Source organism: Cervus canadensis, chromosome 18, assembly GCF_019320065.1.
Source record: "Cervus canadensis isolate Bull #8, Minnesota chromosome 18, ASM1932006v1, whole genome shotgun sequence".
Classification (NCBI taxonomy): Eukaryota; Metazoa; Chordata; class Mammalia; order Artiodactyla; family Cervidae; genus Cervus; species Cervus canadensis.
Genome location: NC_057403.1, coordinates 31,766,182 through 31,783,965, shown reverse-complemented (window position 1 = coordinate 31,783,965; position 17,784 = coordinate 31,766,182). Strand labels below are relative to the sequence as shown.

At 47.3% G+C, this 17,784-nt stretch overlaps 1 protein-coding gene across 6 annotated transcripts in view; it reads left to right on the top strand.

Moving 5' to 3' along the window:
* ZNF536 (zinc finger protein 536) overlaps nucleotides 1-17,784 on the top strand; it is a 446,058-nt gene that overhangs the window by 113,966 nt on the left and 314,308 nt on the right. For all 6 annotated transcript variants that reach the window (XM_043437645.1, XM_043437647.1, XM_043437643.1 and 3 more), the window contains one exon: nucleotides 5,176-5,291. The gene's annotated coding sequence lies outside the window, so the exon portion shown is untranslated. The remainder of the gene's footprint in view (nucleotides 1-5,175; nucleotides 5,292-17,784) is intronic.

The following is a 17,784-nucleotide window of genomic DNA, read 5'->3' as shown; positions in this document are numbered from 1 at the left end:
TTCTTCAGTGCTCAGCCTTCTCTATGGTCCAACTCACACATCTGTACATCAGTCAGTTCAGTTCAGTTGCTCAGTCATGTCCGACTCTTTGCAACCCCTTGAATCGCAGCACGCCAGGCCTCCCTGTCCATCACCAACTCCCAGAGTTTACTCAAACCCATGTCCATCGAGTTGGTGATGCCATCCAATCATCTCATCCCATCTCATCTGTCGTCCCCTTCTCCGCCTACCCCCAGTCCCTCCCAGCATCAGGGTCTTTTCCAATGAGTCAACTCTTCGCATCAGGTGGCCAAAGTACTGGAGTTTCAGCTTTAGCATCAGTCCTTCCAATGAACACCCAGGACTGATCTCCTTTAGGATGGACTGGTTGGATCTCCTTGCAGTCCAAGGGACTCTCAAGAGTCTTCTCCAACATCACAGTTCAAAAGCATCAATTTTTCGGTGCTCAGCTTTCTTCACAGTCCAACTCTCACATCCATACATGACCACTGGAAAAACCATAGCCTTGACCAGACGGACCTTTGTTGGCAAAGTAATGACTTTGCTTTTTAATATGCTATCTAGGTCGGTCATAACTTTCCTTCCAAGGAGTAAGCGTCTTTTAATTTCATGACTTCAATCACCATCTGCAGTGATTTTGGAGCCCCCAAAAATAAAGTCTTTCACTGTTTCCACTGTCTCCCCATCTATTTCCAGTGCAGTGATGGGACCAGATGCCATGATCTTAGTTTTCTGAATGTTCAGCTTTAAGCCAACTTTTTCACTCTCCTCTTTCACCTTCATCAAGAGACTTTTTAGTTCCTCTTCACTTTCTGCCATAAGGGTGGTGTCATCGGCATATCTGAGCATAACTACTGGAAAAACCATAGCTTTGACTATATGGACCTCTGTTGGCAAAGTGATGTCTCTGCTTTTTAATATGCTCTCTAGGTTTGTCATAGCTTTCCTTCCAAGGAGCAAGGGTCTTTTAATTTTATGGCTGCAGTCACTGTCTGCAGTGATTTTGGAGCCCAAGGAAATAAAGTCTGTCACTGTTTCCATTGTTTCCCCATCTATTTGCCATGAAGTGATGGGACAGGATGCTATGATCTTAGTTTTTTGAATGTTGAGTTTTAAGCCAACTTTTTCACTTTCCTCTGTCACCTTCGTCAAGAAGTTCTTTAGTTCCTTTTCCCTTTCTGTCATGTAGAGGCACATGAAGTTGGATAAATAGTGTCAGGCCCCCTGAAAGAGAATTACTGGCCCATGAGAGGCACAGGCTAATGCCATCTACTGTGACCATGGGATCTAAAGGTTACTTAAGTGCTGCAGTCTTGGAGTCTTTCCTCCCTAAGACTTCCCAATGACCTGAGAATACACAGGGGCCCCCCAGACCTTGTCAATAAGTCTTGTGACCCCAAGCGATCCTTGAGTTGCTCCTGGGATGTGAGAACTGGCAGCATGCCCCATGGGGAAGCAGAAGATGGTTGAGTCCAGGAACTGGGGCTGTGATTCGACAGTTTAGAAAGGAGAGGTTCCCTGTCCAGATGGGGCATGCATTGAGTGGGCAGGAGATTCAGTGAAGGGCATAGTGGGAGTGAAAAGTAACAAGAGTCTTTCAGAACTATGTTTCTTTCTCCTCCTCCACCAAAGAGTTTCCATCTGTTTTCTTTTCTTTTTTTTTTTTTGAACCTCACATTATCCCTGAAAGATAGGCAGGATGAATGCTATGATGCTTATTTTAAGATTCTGGATTTGAAAGTATAGAACCATAAAACATAGTCAAAGATGAGGTGCGAGTTCTAGCAATAATAGTAATATTGACTGCGAGCCAGGCTAAGAACGAGAATGTTTTACACCTGGACATGAAGTATTTGGGGAAGGACCTGCCTCCACCGGATAAGTGAGGATTAGAAATCACTTTTCCATCAAGCTCTGAGTTGGTGTCGGGAATATAGATTGATTGCTTCCATGGCTTAAATGTGAACTTCTCTTGGTTTATTGAGATGGTCATTTACTCTTGCACTCAGCCTTCCTTATTTTACGTGACTCCCAATGCATATACATGCCCTTTCTGCTTTCCAGACTGTGTTTTAAGTGTGTGGCTACAAGGATGCTTTTGTTAAGTAGAGCATCGACCAGTACCAGTTGGCTCTAGATGATGTGTTGAGTCTTAACTGCTCTATGAACACTTTCCTCTCTGATGGAAGGTGGCATGGGTGGCCAGTTGGAAACTCCTCCTACCCTCCTTTAGACTGTGTACTTAATTCCTGAGATACTCTCCTTCCCCCAGGTATTCACGAAGCCTCACCCCAAGAAGACAAGCTCAGGTGGTCAGTTTTACCTGCATATCAGAACCCCGCCCACATTGCATCTCAACTCATGACCAATCAAGAGTTCTTCCTGTACCCGGGTCCCCTAGGTAACAGGAGCCTTCACTTGAGAAGGACCACAGGAAAGAGAAGATCCACCTGCATGTTCCTCCCGTGCCTTTGTCTGCCATCCACCTCAGCCCTGGTGCCGCCCTCATCGTCCAAGCAGCCTTTTGCTTATTGCTCTACTTGATTTAGAATACACAGCCATAAACACGCAGGGCAGCCAGCAGCATGGCCGGATATAATATTAATTTCTTTTCTGGTTTATTTGTGAAGGAGTCAACCATATAAATCACCTTAAGCCACTAAGACAGAAAGTGAAATCACATCTTCAAATGGAGAAGTGTAGTGTGTTACCAATAAAAACTAAGAAGAATTTGTGACCAATTTGAGGGTCTTAATGTGGGCATAGTTTTGTTAACATTGCTGTAGATTATGTGAAATGCTCTGAAAGTTTTTTTCCCCCACCGTTTTAGTGAAAAGCATTGGGTGCCTATCAGCGGCATATCGTTAGAAAGTCTGGTGTCTGCTGGACAGTCTCCTTGTAATGCCATTTTTCATGACTTGTTTAATTAACAACCATTTTTGACCTAGACTAGTTATAAAAGTGTTGCTATTCTCTCCTGCTAAATTATGTCTAATGAACATATTTGCATGTTATCAGATATAGCAATATATCATTTCAAATTTTGGCGTTTAAGCCTGCATCACTCAAAACAGCTTTTGTGGATTAGTAAGCAGGTGAAATCAAAAATCTCATTTCATATCTGACATTAATAACTTTCAGGGGGAATGAGCATTGGCATTTATGTCTGGACCAGAATCGAGCCCAATGTCCTAGAAACACAAGGGCAGCAGACAAACCTACTCACCAGATAGGAAAATAAATCATGCATAATGCAGAATTTCTACCTTACATGTTAATTAATGTGTGCAATCAATTACTGATGTTACAATATGAGAAAGAAACTGGTGGGGAATGGGGTAATAAAAAATACCTATAGATTTATCTGCTTCTTTTTTCTATTTAAACAAATAGTCTTCAAGCCTGTGAATGCTGTGTTGAGACATGCTCTGAATAATAAGCATCATAAAATCTAATCAGATTTATAAGAGGAATTGATTGTTGTGGCAGGAGGAGAGGGTGGAAAATAAGCTGAAATTTAAGTGTTAATTTTTATGCTAATCCACAGTGGCTTCATATGAAGCAATTTTGTTCTGTGCCACAAATATAAAATTGTCCCTTGCAGAGAAATGTCAGCTTGCTAGACCTGAAAGCAGTAATTTATTAGGTATGTTTCTATTAGTATGTGTCACAGTTGTTAGCAGGCTATACACACAATGGTGCTTCATACTTATCCTCCAAGTCTCAGAATGTTTCAGCTCAGTGGCTGGAACGTGGGGCATTAATACATTATCATATGCGGGGTGGTCTGTGCCCTGTGGACAAAAGGCTATTTAATACAATTTAATGTCATTCTGAGAAGAAGTGGAAAAATAAAGACGGGGAATAAAATGGCATCTGTGTGTTTCACAGTGCACTCATGCACAAACCCTCAGTTTAAGAGGGATGACATTTCTGCCAAGAAAAAGAATAAAACTGGGGCATTTTTTTTTTATAACCTGTTCCCCACTGCAGTATTTTCTAAATGCTATTAAGTGATCGATTTACACGGCCCCATGATGATGTCATCTATAAGAAGGGGAATGCAGATGACAGCAAAATACTAGTGACAGTGACCTTGTTTCAGAATCCTTGGAACCCTGTCAGCTTTGCTTCCAGTATATGGTTTCAAAGAATGTACTTTTTGGACAATATCTAGTTACTGGGTAGTGAATTAATAGAGTTAAGGGTTCTGATGCAATTCACATATAGGTCAATTACATGCGCCAACATCTGCTCTGTCACCATCATTTGCATATAGCATTCATATGTTAATGATGCCTCTTTTTACTCAAGTAATATATTTAAAAAACAAGATTTGCATATCAGTTTGGATCAGTATATTACAAGCAATTTATCATTTTCTCCTTCTTGTTATGATTTTAAGAACAATATCTTGAGTGATGGCTGCTATATTTGAGCACGGCTCTGATTTATACAAGAAACCCTTCAGTGGGAAAGCTTCCATTCTAAAGCTGCTTAGAGCCTTATAAATCAATAATGACACAGATGGACTGGTGATAATCTATTTAGAATGCCTGATAGCAAATATTGTTGTACAGATGATTAGAGTGGTAACTGTTTTAGCAGAAAGCCTTTCTCTCTTTGTAAATGGTAAGTTTGAACAAAAAAGTGCTCACACATGGACTTCATGTCAGGAAATCTTCGTGCTGGGTCTGGATTGCAAAGGGGAAAACATGGGGGGAAGAACAAAGAGACTTCCCGCTCCTGCCAATATAATCATATCATTCCCTGTTTCTTTAACAAAACAGGACCTCTTAATGGAATTGTGTCTTCAGGTGTAAATAGCATTAAAAGCTGCTTCTCCTCTCCTCTTTGCCCTGATACAGCGCAAGGAGTGAGAAAATAAAGTGGAGGTTGTCAGAAGTGGCAGCTGCTTGGAATCCTGATAAATATAAGCTTTTATTGATCTGATGAAAATGAAAGATCCCAGTGCTAGGCAGTATTTAGCTTCTTGTCTACAGCACGTCACCGGTGGCCTTGCATTGGGATAGATTTTCATTCTCGTACACCGGATTTGATTTCATCTTTAACCTTTTCAGTTGAATTTCCTTGACCTCTGCATATTGCTGTGATTTGGTGAATTTGTTACTTTTCACTTTACATCATTTCTTTCTATATTTCCTTTTGTGATAGGGAACTGGGACGCCCCTCTGGCAATCTGTCAGTGCCTGGATCAGCTGCATCCTTTCTGGGGTATTTTCTCACCAGACTGACAGTCCTTAAGACAAGTATGCAGTTAAGCTGCTAAGGTAAGTCTTACGATGTTGGAACTCTTTGCCCTGGACACACATCATTTCTTCCTGCTTCGTCGTGTTGACCTAACACAAATCCCAACCAAATGGCCCCTCTCCCTCTCCCTGGCCAGGGGCTTCCTCCCAGCCTCTGCCCCACCCAGGTAGGACTCTTCTACCTGCCCATAGCTCTGGGAGAGTTGTGGCTGGCAGGACCATTCGCCATGGGGGAGGGATCCCTTAGTGCTTTGGGTGTGTTTGGGGATGGGTGGGGAGGGGGGAACAAAAGAATCATGAAAAAATGTTATTTTCCTCTCTGTGGCTTAACTCCTCTCTCAAGTTTTCTTCTGGGATAAATATGAGGCTTCAGTACGCAGTCCTGAGGTGCTGCTAACATATTCCGGTTCCAAGAAAGTGCCGCTGTTATTTTGAGTAGTTTTGATACAACCAAATCAAAGTGAAGATTTGAAATAGCTTTTCTGAAAGCCCAAGCTGAAGTCATAAATTATTCTGCACCATGATTCTTTCTGATAGTAAAACCATACCTCTTTGCCTGACATTGCTGAAATGTGGAAAAGTGAAAGTTAAAAATAAAATGAAACATTTAAATCTTGGCTGTTGAGAACCTCAGATAGATATCAAGGCCAGTCGATAAAGGCCCCTATCAATTAGGCTTCCATGGTTATCATCAGATTTGGTTTATTAGCAATCGCACAGGTGCAGGGTTCCGGCATTAAGATTGAGAAGGGCTAGGAAAAAATGCGGGGAAATACCATAAAACGGAAGTGAGGGGCTGGGGAGACAAGGTCGGCTCCGTGGCAGGGCCCCGGCCATGGTGCGGCCACCACTTCATGGAATCTCATAGGAGGAAGTATCTGCAGCCAAAGGGTTGGAAGTTTTCCCTTCTTTTTTTTTTTTTTTAACCCCCTTTCTTTGAGTTAGAAAGTGTTGATTTCACACTGTGGTGCGTGTTTTCCGTCAGCTTCTTGGTGGGTGTATTCTGTGTTAACAGGAGCAGCGAATACCGGCAGTTGTAGCTTCCCCCAGCGGCTGGCGGGCAGGCGGGCAGCGGCTCCGGGATGCTCTTGCACCCGGGATGCTCTGGCGATGGAGGCGGCCACGGGCTTCCCGAGCCTCCAGACTGAACTGTTTGGCTACTTCCCTTCTCAGCATAACGCAGGCAGAACAATTTTTGGTTTCATAGCTGTTTGGTTGGGAAAACAAGCCTGTGGTTGCCAGTAAGGTTTAGAATTTGCCTGCCAGATCAGGGAATGTCTGTGAAGACTATTTTCCCTCTTGGGAGGCAAAACACAGATGGGGGAGTTAGGAGTCTTACAATATTTAGCTGCTACATTGATGGTAGTGATTCTGCCGCCTGGATGCTCACAGTTTCTGAAGGCCCAGCTTAGCGTCCCTGCCAAGGGCCTCAGGTAGGGAAGGGGGTGGGTGGGGCTCCCCACCCCCCACCCCTCTGTGGTTGCTCTGGAACATTCCACATTCTGTGGCTTTTGAGGTGGGTAAGGCAGCGCTGCCAGAATGCTGCCTTTTCCCCTTGACCCATGCCAGGATGAGAAGGGGCACTCGAGGGCAGGAGCTGGAATGACTTGGGCTTCTGTGAATGAGCCATGCCATCCTGCACGTGGTCCCTGAGACCCTATAGAGCAGGTAGAGGCACTGGCATCACCAGGCTTCCTGCCACCAATGCATGCGTTTTCAGAAGCTGATCACTTGGCATACTCTGGACCAAGATAAAGAAAGATGATGTGCTATTCTTGGAATTGGTCATGAGCAGGTGGGGAGAGTTTCCTTCATGGAAAATGTACATCTTGGAATAATTTGGGGTCATATGAATTGGAGTAGAGTTAAAATTGTGTATCCAAGGGGAAATTCTGTGCTCCAGAGACCAAGAAAGGGGACAGGCTTTCAAAACAAGCAGAGGGCACATGGGCATCTCCTTTCTTGCCTCTTGCTGATTCCTCAGCACACAGGATTCTCAGACCCTGGAGCCTGGAATTATGATGAGCTGGTTGAGAAATTTTTACACTTCTCAAGGTACTTGTTGGGGGAATCTTATTCCCATTCATCTCCACCAATGCCCTCCCTATACTTTGAAATAGACACTTGAATTTTTAAAGTCAAATACTATAAAAGTACAGCTTTGGGATGACCAAAGCACCATTACATAGAAACCCTAAGCAATCAGAGAAGGCAATGGCACCCCACTCCAGTACTCTTGCCTGGAAAATCCCATGGACGGAGGAGCCTGGTGGGCTGCAGTCCATGGGGTCGTGAAGAGTCGGACACAACTGAGCGACCTCACTTTCACTTTTCACTTTCATGCACTGGGGAAGGAAATGGCAACCCACTCCAGTGTTCTTGCCTGGAGAATCCCAGGGATGGGGGAGCCTGGTGGGCTGTCGTCTATGGGGTTGCACAGAGTTGGACACAACTGAAGCGACTTACAGCAGCAGCAGCTAAGCAATCTAATGCTAACTGAATCCCTCATACACATCAGAAAATGATTTACTGTCCTGCCACAACATGGCTTTCCAGAGTGATCCCAGCAAGGAATGGAGGCAGAGCCTGGAGGTGTGGCTGTGCAGCCTTCCACAGCTTTACCTTCAAAGACCCCATTCTCGGTCTCGAGGCCCAGCAACTTCTAGAAGGAATTGGCTCTCAGAGACCATAGGACCTTCTCTCCATCAGACACAGAGTGGCTCCTGCTGTCCCCGAGGCACGTTCAGGACCCTGGACTCAGGGTGCTGTCCCAAGGCGGCCCCGTGTCCTGGTGCAGACGTGTGAGTCAACAGCCTTCCTGCAGCGGTAGTAATCACCTTAGTTAAATGCCGCAGGAGCGGTACTTTGGGAGCACAGACGAGGGAGTGAATAATTGTAATTTCTGTGTGATAATGATGATAAGCCCTGCATATGTGTGTGGGGCTTTGCATCGTGTTTGATCTTCACCGGGCGCTCTCCAGGCTCATGGAGGTAAGGATCCCTGCAAATTCCTCAGTACGCAGTGATGAGGTAGGAAAGTAAGATCCCAGGACTCTCATTTTGCCTGAGAGCAAAAGAAAATCAGAGATAATTTTAACTCCAGAGGGAAGGTAGAGTGAACTAGAAGAGTTTCTTGGGGTTATCTTAATGCTCATCAGTTCCATTGCAGGTAGGTGATATTATTGGTTCCATTTTCCAGATGTGGAGACTGAGGTCAGAGAAGTTGAGTGGCTTCCCCCAGGTCACACAGCTGCTGGATGGCGAGGTGAAGGTTTGCTCGTGCTTGTTTCTGATCTTGGAACATGATCCCTTGGCTACGGAGCAGCCCTGGGTATAGTCTTGGACAAGACAGGGGCTAGGGCACAGTAAACAAGACAACCATGGACAAGATGATGTCAGAGAGTGATACATGCCATGAGGAAATGATGTTTGGGGTGACACAGGGGGAGGGGGAGTATCTGTACTATGAGGGTGAGGGATGGCCCTCCTGAGGAAGGCATGTTGGAAATGAGAGGTCTGAAGGACATGTGGGAGCCAGCGAGTGCAGGTCTGGAGGAAGAGCATTTCTGGAAGGGGGAGCAGCATGTGCAAAGGTCCTGTGGTGGGGAAGAAGTCTATGTGTGGGGGACAGAGTGGAGGCCATCGAGGCTGGAGCACATGGGCTCTGGGGAGAGGGTGGGTGGGTTGGAGGGCCTGGATAGACATGCCTTTGTAGACCATGGCAAGGACTATTGCCTTTCTTTTACTTTTAAGCTGCTTTTAACCAGAGAGCATGTCTTGAGAAACCCCCCCTTTTCAGGTGTGGGAATGCTCCTAGAGCCAGAATTCTGTGAGTGACTTGGACCAAGTCTTGGTGGGTTGTTTGCTGTGGCCTCAATTTTCTACCAAGAGGGATGTCCTTGTGACTAGTGTAAAGCTGGGAGTCAGGAATTTCAGGAACCATGGGTGTAGGAAAAGTGGCCAGTCGCATGGGGGCCACTGTGGTTCATGACAGTGACCTTTGGCTGCTCCTCTGAACTTCCCAGGTGGCTCAGTGGTAAAGAATCTGCCTGTGATGCAGGAGATGCACGTTCAATCCCTGGGTTGGGAAGATCCCCTGGAGAAGGAAATGGCAACACACTCCAGTATTCTTGCCTGGGAAATCCCATGGACAGAGGAGCCTGGTGGGCTATAGTCCACGGGGTCAAGAAAGAGTCAGACACAACTGAGTGACTAAACAGCAACTGGACCCATCTGAGCCCCCAAAGCCGTGGGCTTGGGCAGAGCTGCAGGGGGCCGTCTTTAGGGCTCCCTTTGATCAGGTTTGCCTAAGTCTGTGCAGGCCTCAGGGAGCTGTAAACATGCTCCATTCACTACCAGGAAGTATTAACTCCAAACTGATAGCGATCACTTCTTTATCAGTGTTGATTTGTGGGTCATCTAATAACGTGTTGAATGAGTTTGAAGATTCTTGGTGGTTATGGTTTAGGCATCTTTTCCCTTGGGTAGTACAGGTGCTATTGTTAAGCAGGACTCTGTTTAGAAATTCTCGGTAATTTCTAGATTCATAGAACACTAGGGCTAGCAGAAACTTTTGCTATCAAAGGTACCTTTATTTTCTAGGTGAAGAGACTGGGGCCTAGAGAGGGCAAGGGATTTGCTCAAGACCACACAGCGAGCCATTGGCAGAGTCATTCTCACCTGGGCACAAAAGGCAGTTCCAGACAGCTCTGGGAACCCTCTTAGCTGAAAGAAGGCACCAGCAGGGGGAAGGGCTGGTGTCCTGGTCACCTTGGGAGCTTGCACAGCTCCCAGGACAGTCCTGGCATGCTCCAAGTGGTCAGCAGTCATTCACTGATGTATTGATGGACTAACCTCTCCCCTCCGCATATTGTATTTATTAGAATTTGTTGCACCTTGGTTTCAGCAAACTCCATATATAGCAAGTTGACATTTCTTTCCAAATTTTCTGGAAGTCAGGGATTGCAAAGCCCAAGGCCTTGCTAGTATGATTTATGTCAACACCCAGGACACATCGAGGCCAGGACTCTGAGTTCCTGATTCCTGCACAGGTAACTTGAAGGTGTCCCGCAGGTATTCCAGTAGGCTTGTTTTAGGGATAGAAGATGCTGAGGGTTTGGATGAAGGTGATCAGTGCTGAAGGCAGCCTGGCCAGGGGAGGGCTTGGACTCTGCCCCAGAGTGTGTTGTCAGAAGGCACCTAGACAGGTTTTTGCCCAGCCTGGGCTTCTCTCTCTAGGGAGTTGTCCTAAACCCCACTTCAGGGTCCAGGTGGGAAATGCAGGAAGCTGGATGTGTGCTGAGTGAGTGGGGGAGAGCTGATCCCATTGCAGGCGGCCACTCAACTCTCATCAGCTGCACTCGGAAATGTGGGCCGAATTTTCCCAGGTCTTCATAGTTTTTAAGGAAAAAAGTTTAAAAAAACTAGTTCTTTTCCTCCAATGTTGGCAACTTATGAAGTTAAAAAAAAAAAACTTTTTTTCAAACACAAGTGTTTCTGTGGACCGAGCAGAGCTCTGAGGAGTACAGGCTCATACACACAGTGGGCATGCGATGAGACCCGGCCAGTGCTGACCTGAGCTGCCCGCAGCACAGCCCAGGCTCCAGAAACGCAGGCAGTGGGAAAGGAAGGTGACACTTGCAGCCCTAGGCCTCACTCTTCTGCGTTCTCTCCCTGCAGAGAGGCCTGCGAGGCCTCTGGTTACATGGGGTGGGCTGATGCCTGCAAGAGGTGCAGCAGTGGGAACACCCACCTTCTGGGAATGGTGGTCAGGATCCCCATCTGCAGGCCTCCCCTTCCCACCTTACTGTGTGCCTCCCCAACACCTGAGTTATAGGGTGTCTGATACCCGTGTCTGATATGGGGACAGGGTGATGCATGGATTCTGCCCCCAGGGAGCGGGTGATAGGATGACCCCTCCTCATGCCAGTTGTGGGGCTGCGTGGGCACATGCCGTGGCTCCCTCGGAGTCCTGATTTGGTCCTCTTGCAGGGCCTATTCACTCATTCTGCTCACCTGTGTTTGAAATGGGGTGGTCTCGATGCTGTACCTAGCTGACCGGAAACTCTGGCTGCCACTGGACGTGGGTGGCCTGTGTTAACCTTGGGAAGAAGTGCAAGAAGATTCTTTCTATCCTGAGAGGCCACCTGGTGTGGGAGAGCAATGGCAAGGCTCCTCGGCCCACCCAGTGCCTGTCCTGGTCCCATGACTCTATCCTGCAAAGGTGGCCCAGGTCCTCAGCTCCCCTGAGAGGCTGGCAGGTGGGCCAGCATCCCCTGTGATGGGGGACGATCCGAACATCTGCCCGTGGCGGCTCCATCAGGGCGCTGTGCCCCAGGCCTGTCTGTGTGCTGGGAAGGGGCCGCTGGGCTCCGGGCCTCACTTCCTGCTGGCCCCTGCATGGCTCCCACTCATCCTTGTACACTCCCTTCACTCGTCCACATGCAACATGGAGTTTCTGTGTGTGTAATATTATTTGTTTTTATTTCTGTAATCCCTTTATTGTTTGCACAACTGCTGTCAGACTGTTGCCTGAAAGTATCACAGGATAATTGCAGAACGCCTGCATAAGTAATTTCTTATGAAATCGGGCCTTGTCTGCATATAAAATTGTTTGTCGTTGCCGCATACATGGACTTCATTATATCCAGGCTGTTTACCGGGCTCGCACCTTCCCCACAGGCCACGGCAACGAGAGGGCCTGACACTGGGAAATAATGAAATACTATCGTTACTCTCTTTGGTGATATGACATTGCTGGAGGGTGAGAGTCGGTCCGAGGTGGTCATGGTCAGAGAGAGCCTGGCCCTGGAAGGGGAAGGGGACCCGGGTCTGGCTTTCCCCGGGGCGGCTGCTGGGGAGGCCAGTGGCTAATCCGTCTGAGCCAGGCATTTCTTCCGACCACATTTCTGTGATATTAATGGTGTGTGGTAGTGAAAGAAATGTGTTTTATTCTCGAGTCTAACCCTGCTGTTATCAAAGTAACTTCCAGCTTATTAGCGACAAAGGACTTTTCTCCTCTCTGCTGCCCTGTTCGCCAGGGCTTCCTGAATTAAACTGCTGTTTCCTGTCCTTTATATGCATGACCACATCTGGGTAGCCTGCTCACAGCCCCGCTGCTTAATAACAATCACCTTCCCTTTCAGTCTCTGTTGATTGTTTCTAATTCACTCTGACAGATAGTGCCTGACAACTTGCCGGCTTTTCCCTCCCTCCGTGACCTGAAGTTACTCACAGCACTTATATAGTCTGTCATTTTTAATATTTGATTTCATTTTAAGTTATGTGTTTTACTGAGAAGATGAAACCAAAAAAAAGGGGACTTGTAATGGAACATAAATTTAACCCTTCTTGCCATCCGGCACCAGCCTGAGCCACCCTCGCTGGTGTCTGGGTGACGGTTTCTCCTTCCTTCTGATTCTCCAGCTGCTGCTGGGGTTTCTTTTCTTCTTTCTCTCTACCTCTCTCTCTCTTTTTTTTTTTTTCTTTCTTTCATATCTGAAAACAAAAGCTTCATGTCATATTCTTTCCTTCTAATGGCGCTTGATTAGTTTATGGAACTAATAATGGCGTCTTCTGCTCTGCAACCAGGTTACAACGGAAAGACCTTTTGGGGGTTTTCCTCTGGGGGGAGGGAGTCAGGGGAGAGGCTTAGTGAAGTCAAAATGACCAGTGTCAATTAAGGTTCAGAACGTGATTTTGATCTTTCTTTCTGGATTTCTTCTTTTTGTGCCAGCTCATGGGACAGAGAAGGGCCGCTCTCCCTGGGTTTGGGACGAGTCGCCCTTGGAGTGAGCCCTTCCCCAGAGTGGGGACCAGGCTGAGTCTGGCCACGCATCTCCTTCTGCCTCTTCTTTCTGAATCTGCCCAGCAAGTGGCCTTGCAGGGCAGGCGTCCTCGTGGGGGGTGGGCAGCCCACGTCACCTCAGGGTCCACTCTGCCATGACTTGGCCTTTGTTTGCCACCAGACAAAGCCTCCTGTGTCCCTCTTGGCCCTTCAGAGGTTGAGAGCTGTGAGGCTGTGCATTAGGTCAGCTTTGCAAATAGACACCACAAAAATTAAAAAAAAAAAAAAAAAAAAGTGGCATGTTAACCCAATGTGCCTCACTTGTTTCTGCTGGCCTTCTGTGGATGTTGGTCTGTCCCACACAGTGTGGCTTGGGCGGCTGAAGAACTGGAGTAAGAAGGATCTGGGTTGGGGCTCAGTTCAGAAAAGTTCAAGTTCACTGTCGCCCATACCTGGTCTCCCCATGACCACAGTGCATGCCAGGTATGTGAGCTGCCACTCTCAGGAGGGCCCTGCAGCTAAGTGGTCTCTGACTCCTGCGGAGCAGAGGGGTGCTTGTCCTAGAAGCCAGGCAGGAAGGTACCCAGGGCGCTCCTGTAAAGGCGGTCTGCAGGGAGTGCTGGGCTTGGCCCAGAGAAGCACAGAGACTCCAGGTAGGCCCAGATCTACTGCCCACGGGAAGAAGTTCCAGCTGCTTCCCTGCTGCCTCTGAGTCCAGGCCTGCAGACCGAGGTCCTGGGTCCATCTTGTCCCAGCTACTCCCAGGACGCTTTCAGTGGGAAGCTGTCTTCACCAAGCCTGCCCTGTCTAGAGCCTGGGTTCTCCCTCTCTCTCTCTGAGCACTGGGGTAAACTGAGGAAAAGGCTGCTTTCTAAGGGGGGCGTTTTTCCTTTCTGTAGTCCCAAGCATCCCATCACTGGTTCCTTTTCTTCCTTCTGAATAGGGTGAAAAAAGTCAAGAATAGTTATTTATTTTGATGGTTTTGCAGTGTTGCTTGTATTGGTTTTGTTTTGAGATATTCTGATTAAAATTAAAAAGGAAGATTCTGCACAAAAAAGTAGAATGAACACAAACCTTTTAACTTTATGTAAGAACTAAATATCTGTATACATAATGGTGTATTATCAGTAAGAAAGGGACAAAAAATGAATTTTCTCTTTCACTTACTCAGATGGTCTTTATGTGCGAGGTATAGGCCGTATGGTAGAGAAAGGGGGGGGGGGGTGGAAAATCTTGTTTTTCCTTCTGTATCTCCCCATATTTGTAACCTATGGGAGAGACCAGGCATGTGTGTGTGTATTTGTGCATATGTGTGTGTGTGTATATGTATGACATCAATTGTCAGGCAGTGGTGCTGGCTTGCATAGTCTGGGATGAGCCTCACAACGGCTCCATCTTAGTGAAGTTGGGCTAAAAGGATCCAGGGCCTTGAAGAAAGTTTCATAGAGAGGCCAAGAGCCACTATGCCCTTTCTGCTTTTAGGAGGGCAGTTGAAATAGAATTTTAAAATAAGTTCTGTATTTGAGGTTTAACCTTCAGCAAGGCCAAATTATGCTTTTATTCCCCTTAAAACGTACTCTTTGGCCATTATTGGTTCTTGTTTTAGAGTCAGAGAGAAATAGGGTGGTTGAAATCAACTAAAAACTTGGTTTGGCCTTGGTGCCTCCATAGGCCGTCTATTACCTGGTGAGGCTGGGGCTGCGGCGGAGGAGAATCCTTCCGAGTCCAGCTTTTCTGGGAAGCTGGCCTGCGGGCAGCTGTGGATTTGGGCCTGAAGGGTCCTCAAGCGCCCTGCTTCCCCAGGAGCCAGCTCTGCACAGGGCTGCAAGTTAGCAGGGCTCCAAGGCCCGTCCCCGAGAATTCACTGACATTGGTCCTACAGGGAGGTAAGGAGTGTGATCCTTCAGCACAGTCGGCAGAATGCAGGAGCCCTTCCGCCATCCTAAGCAACCCGTGGGAACAAATACAGAGCAGGGCGCCAGTGATGGAGGTCACGTGGCCTGGGCCACCTTAGAGATTAGAGAGAGCCATACATCCAGACTCGGGGAGAGACCAGTTGACCAGAGCAATAGGAATAAGATGCTGACCAGCGATAAGGGAGCTAATGATGGTTGTGGGCCTTCTCTATGCTCAGCACTGGGCATCATTTTAGGAAAGGAAAACCAGACCCTTCTTGTGGCTCAGGAGGAGCTTCATGGAGAAGCTGGCGCTGGAGCTGGGCCTTGGGGACCAGGAAGATTTTCATAAGCTGAGGCGAGGGGAAGACCAGAGAGAAGTTGTTTGCAGAAGGTGGGGACTTGCCAGATGCATTTGGGGCTGGGGGGAAGGGCATATCTGGAGGGACTAAGGTGACCATTCCAGGTGGGGGCAGGAAAGGGGGAGTTGTGGGAAAACTGGGGGTGGGCTTGGTGTTGGGGTGACAAATAGCCTTGTTTTGTTGGGACTTGGGATGTAAGTCTGTGTGAGTGAAGGTGTGGGTCAGAGCCCAAGGTGAAGGCTGCCTGCCAGCTAGGAGTATTCGTGATGAGCCGGGACACACTGCAGAAATGGGTGTCAGGAAGACTATGATACTGACCTGGGGCAGTGGACATGGGAATAGGGAGAAAGTAGAACTGGACGCTGCCCTTCTCTTGGTTGGGGCTCACAGTGACCTCAGAGAGAGAGGCACCCCAGGCACAGCTCTGGGGCGGGGTGTCCAGGCTTCCTGGCCTGCTCTGGTGCTCAGCTACAGGTACATGGCTCACGTCTCAAGCCAGAGCCGAGAACTGTGCACAGCACGTTGGCCTTTAAAAAATAATAAAAAAGGGATTGCCCTTTAACCTGCCCCCCTCTCCCCTCTCCACACACTTTGTATTCATCAGGGTCATCCTCATTTTTCTTTTCATATGTATACAAAAGATGCACTTTGGGTTACACAAGGGGTATATGCCAATGTCGAGAGCAGATGAGAACAATGGAACAATTAGCAGATTCATCAGTTCTTCTGCTTATACTTCAATTCCAAGAGTGAAATGTTAGTTTGTTCAACTCTCTGCTTTACGCCTTGATCACAGTGTGAAAGTGTTGACTAAGCTTAGCTTCCTGGTCGGAGGGTCGAGACCCATGGCTTTTAAACATGCTTATATGAAATCCAAACATTCATGGCCACTGGTGATCTTGAAATCAAGGCACAACTTATAAAATGAACACATAATTATCTTGTTTATCCAGGGTATAAATAGAGTTCATGCATTTAAAAATTTTTCTTCCTGATAAGGACTTTAGCCAGCATTTGGTCTTTAGATAGCCTGTCTCCTGCCGTGCTCTCTCTCTCCCTCCCGGCCCCCTCCCTACCCTTCTCCCTCTGTTTCCCCCTCCCCTCCATCCCTCCCTCTCTCTCCCCTGCCCTCCTTTCTCTCTTTCGCCTGCTTCCTTCCCCTCCTTTCCTCCTTCAGAAGGGGGTGACTTATTGGAGCTGCTGTGGCTGCCCCTGGCAGAGGCAGGGCCATGATTTCTTTCTTGGAGCCCCTCCTGCTTCCCTTATAGCTTTTGGCAGAACGGAGATGGGTGCCCAGGGCCGGCGTGGTATGCTTGGGCACATTCTTGCCACTTCCACAAATCCAGGGAAGGGCCGTGAAGCCCACACCTGCCTGTGACAGCCCAGCTGGGGACCAGATCCAGAGAGCAAGGCTGCCTGTGAATGAAACCTTCCCAGACCCTCTCTGGTGGGAGTTGGTTGGCGGGGGGGAGGGGGGGGTGGCGCACAGTTTTTGCTCAGATTGACTCCTTAGTTCTAAGTCTGTCACTTTCATGGTGCACACACCTCCTTTTTCGATTTTTACCATCCTGAGTACCACATACTCCTAGACTTAATATTTTTTTGACACACTTCTTTTAATTAAATATATTTAGCTCTGTCCTAAATAATAATCTCTATGAAATCTCTGGTCTAATGTGCCCATTATATGTTTTCTCATATCAAATAATAAAATAATTATTTAAGTATTAATTGTTTTTGAAAGAGCAGGGGGTTTTTTGGTTATCACTTAAAACCATCCTGCGTGTCGGCAAGCAAGCCTCTCGGGATCAGCGAGTCGCCCTGTTGGAAGGTTTGCACCCAGCCATGTTCCTAGGATTTAGTTCAAGTTACTCCATGAAGCCACTGCCTTCCCAGTTCCCAGCCCCTTCAGCAAGTTCTCCTGACCCCTCTTTCTCATGACCGTGCCCTCAGAATCCCTGATTGTCATTTACATATGTGCTGGTCACATCTGACAATGTTGTGAGCAGTGGTTGGGCCATGCTTTCTGACTTTTTGAAGGCCAAAGAGTCTCATCAATTGAGCTAGCTGTCTTCCAGTTTGTCAGTTTAGTCTGTTTATCTGTGGATGTGTATATCTCTCTACCTATCCATCCATCCATCCATCCTATCCACTGTCCCTCTCTATATCTGTGTATCTATCATTAGTGATCTATCAATTGATCCATTCATCTATCTATCTACTTATCTTCTAATCCACCTCCCACTTTCGTTCATCCTCCTTGATGAGCCAGGCGCTAATTTAGACCCTGGGAATATAGCAGAGAACAAAACAAAGTCCTTACCCTCATGAAGCTGATATTCTAGTTGGAGAAGGCAGACAATAAACAGATAATAGATGAAGAAACCAGAAGCTGGTCTGTAGGGACATGTGCCACACAGAGTACTGAAACAGGGGGATATGAAGCAAAGAGACCAGGACAAGCTGAGGCC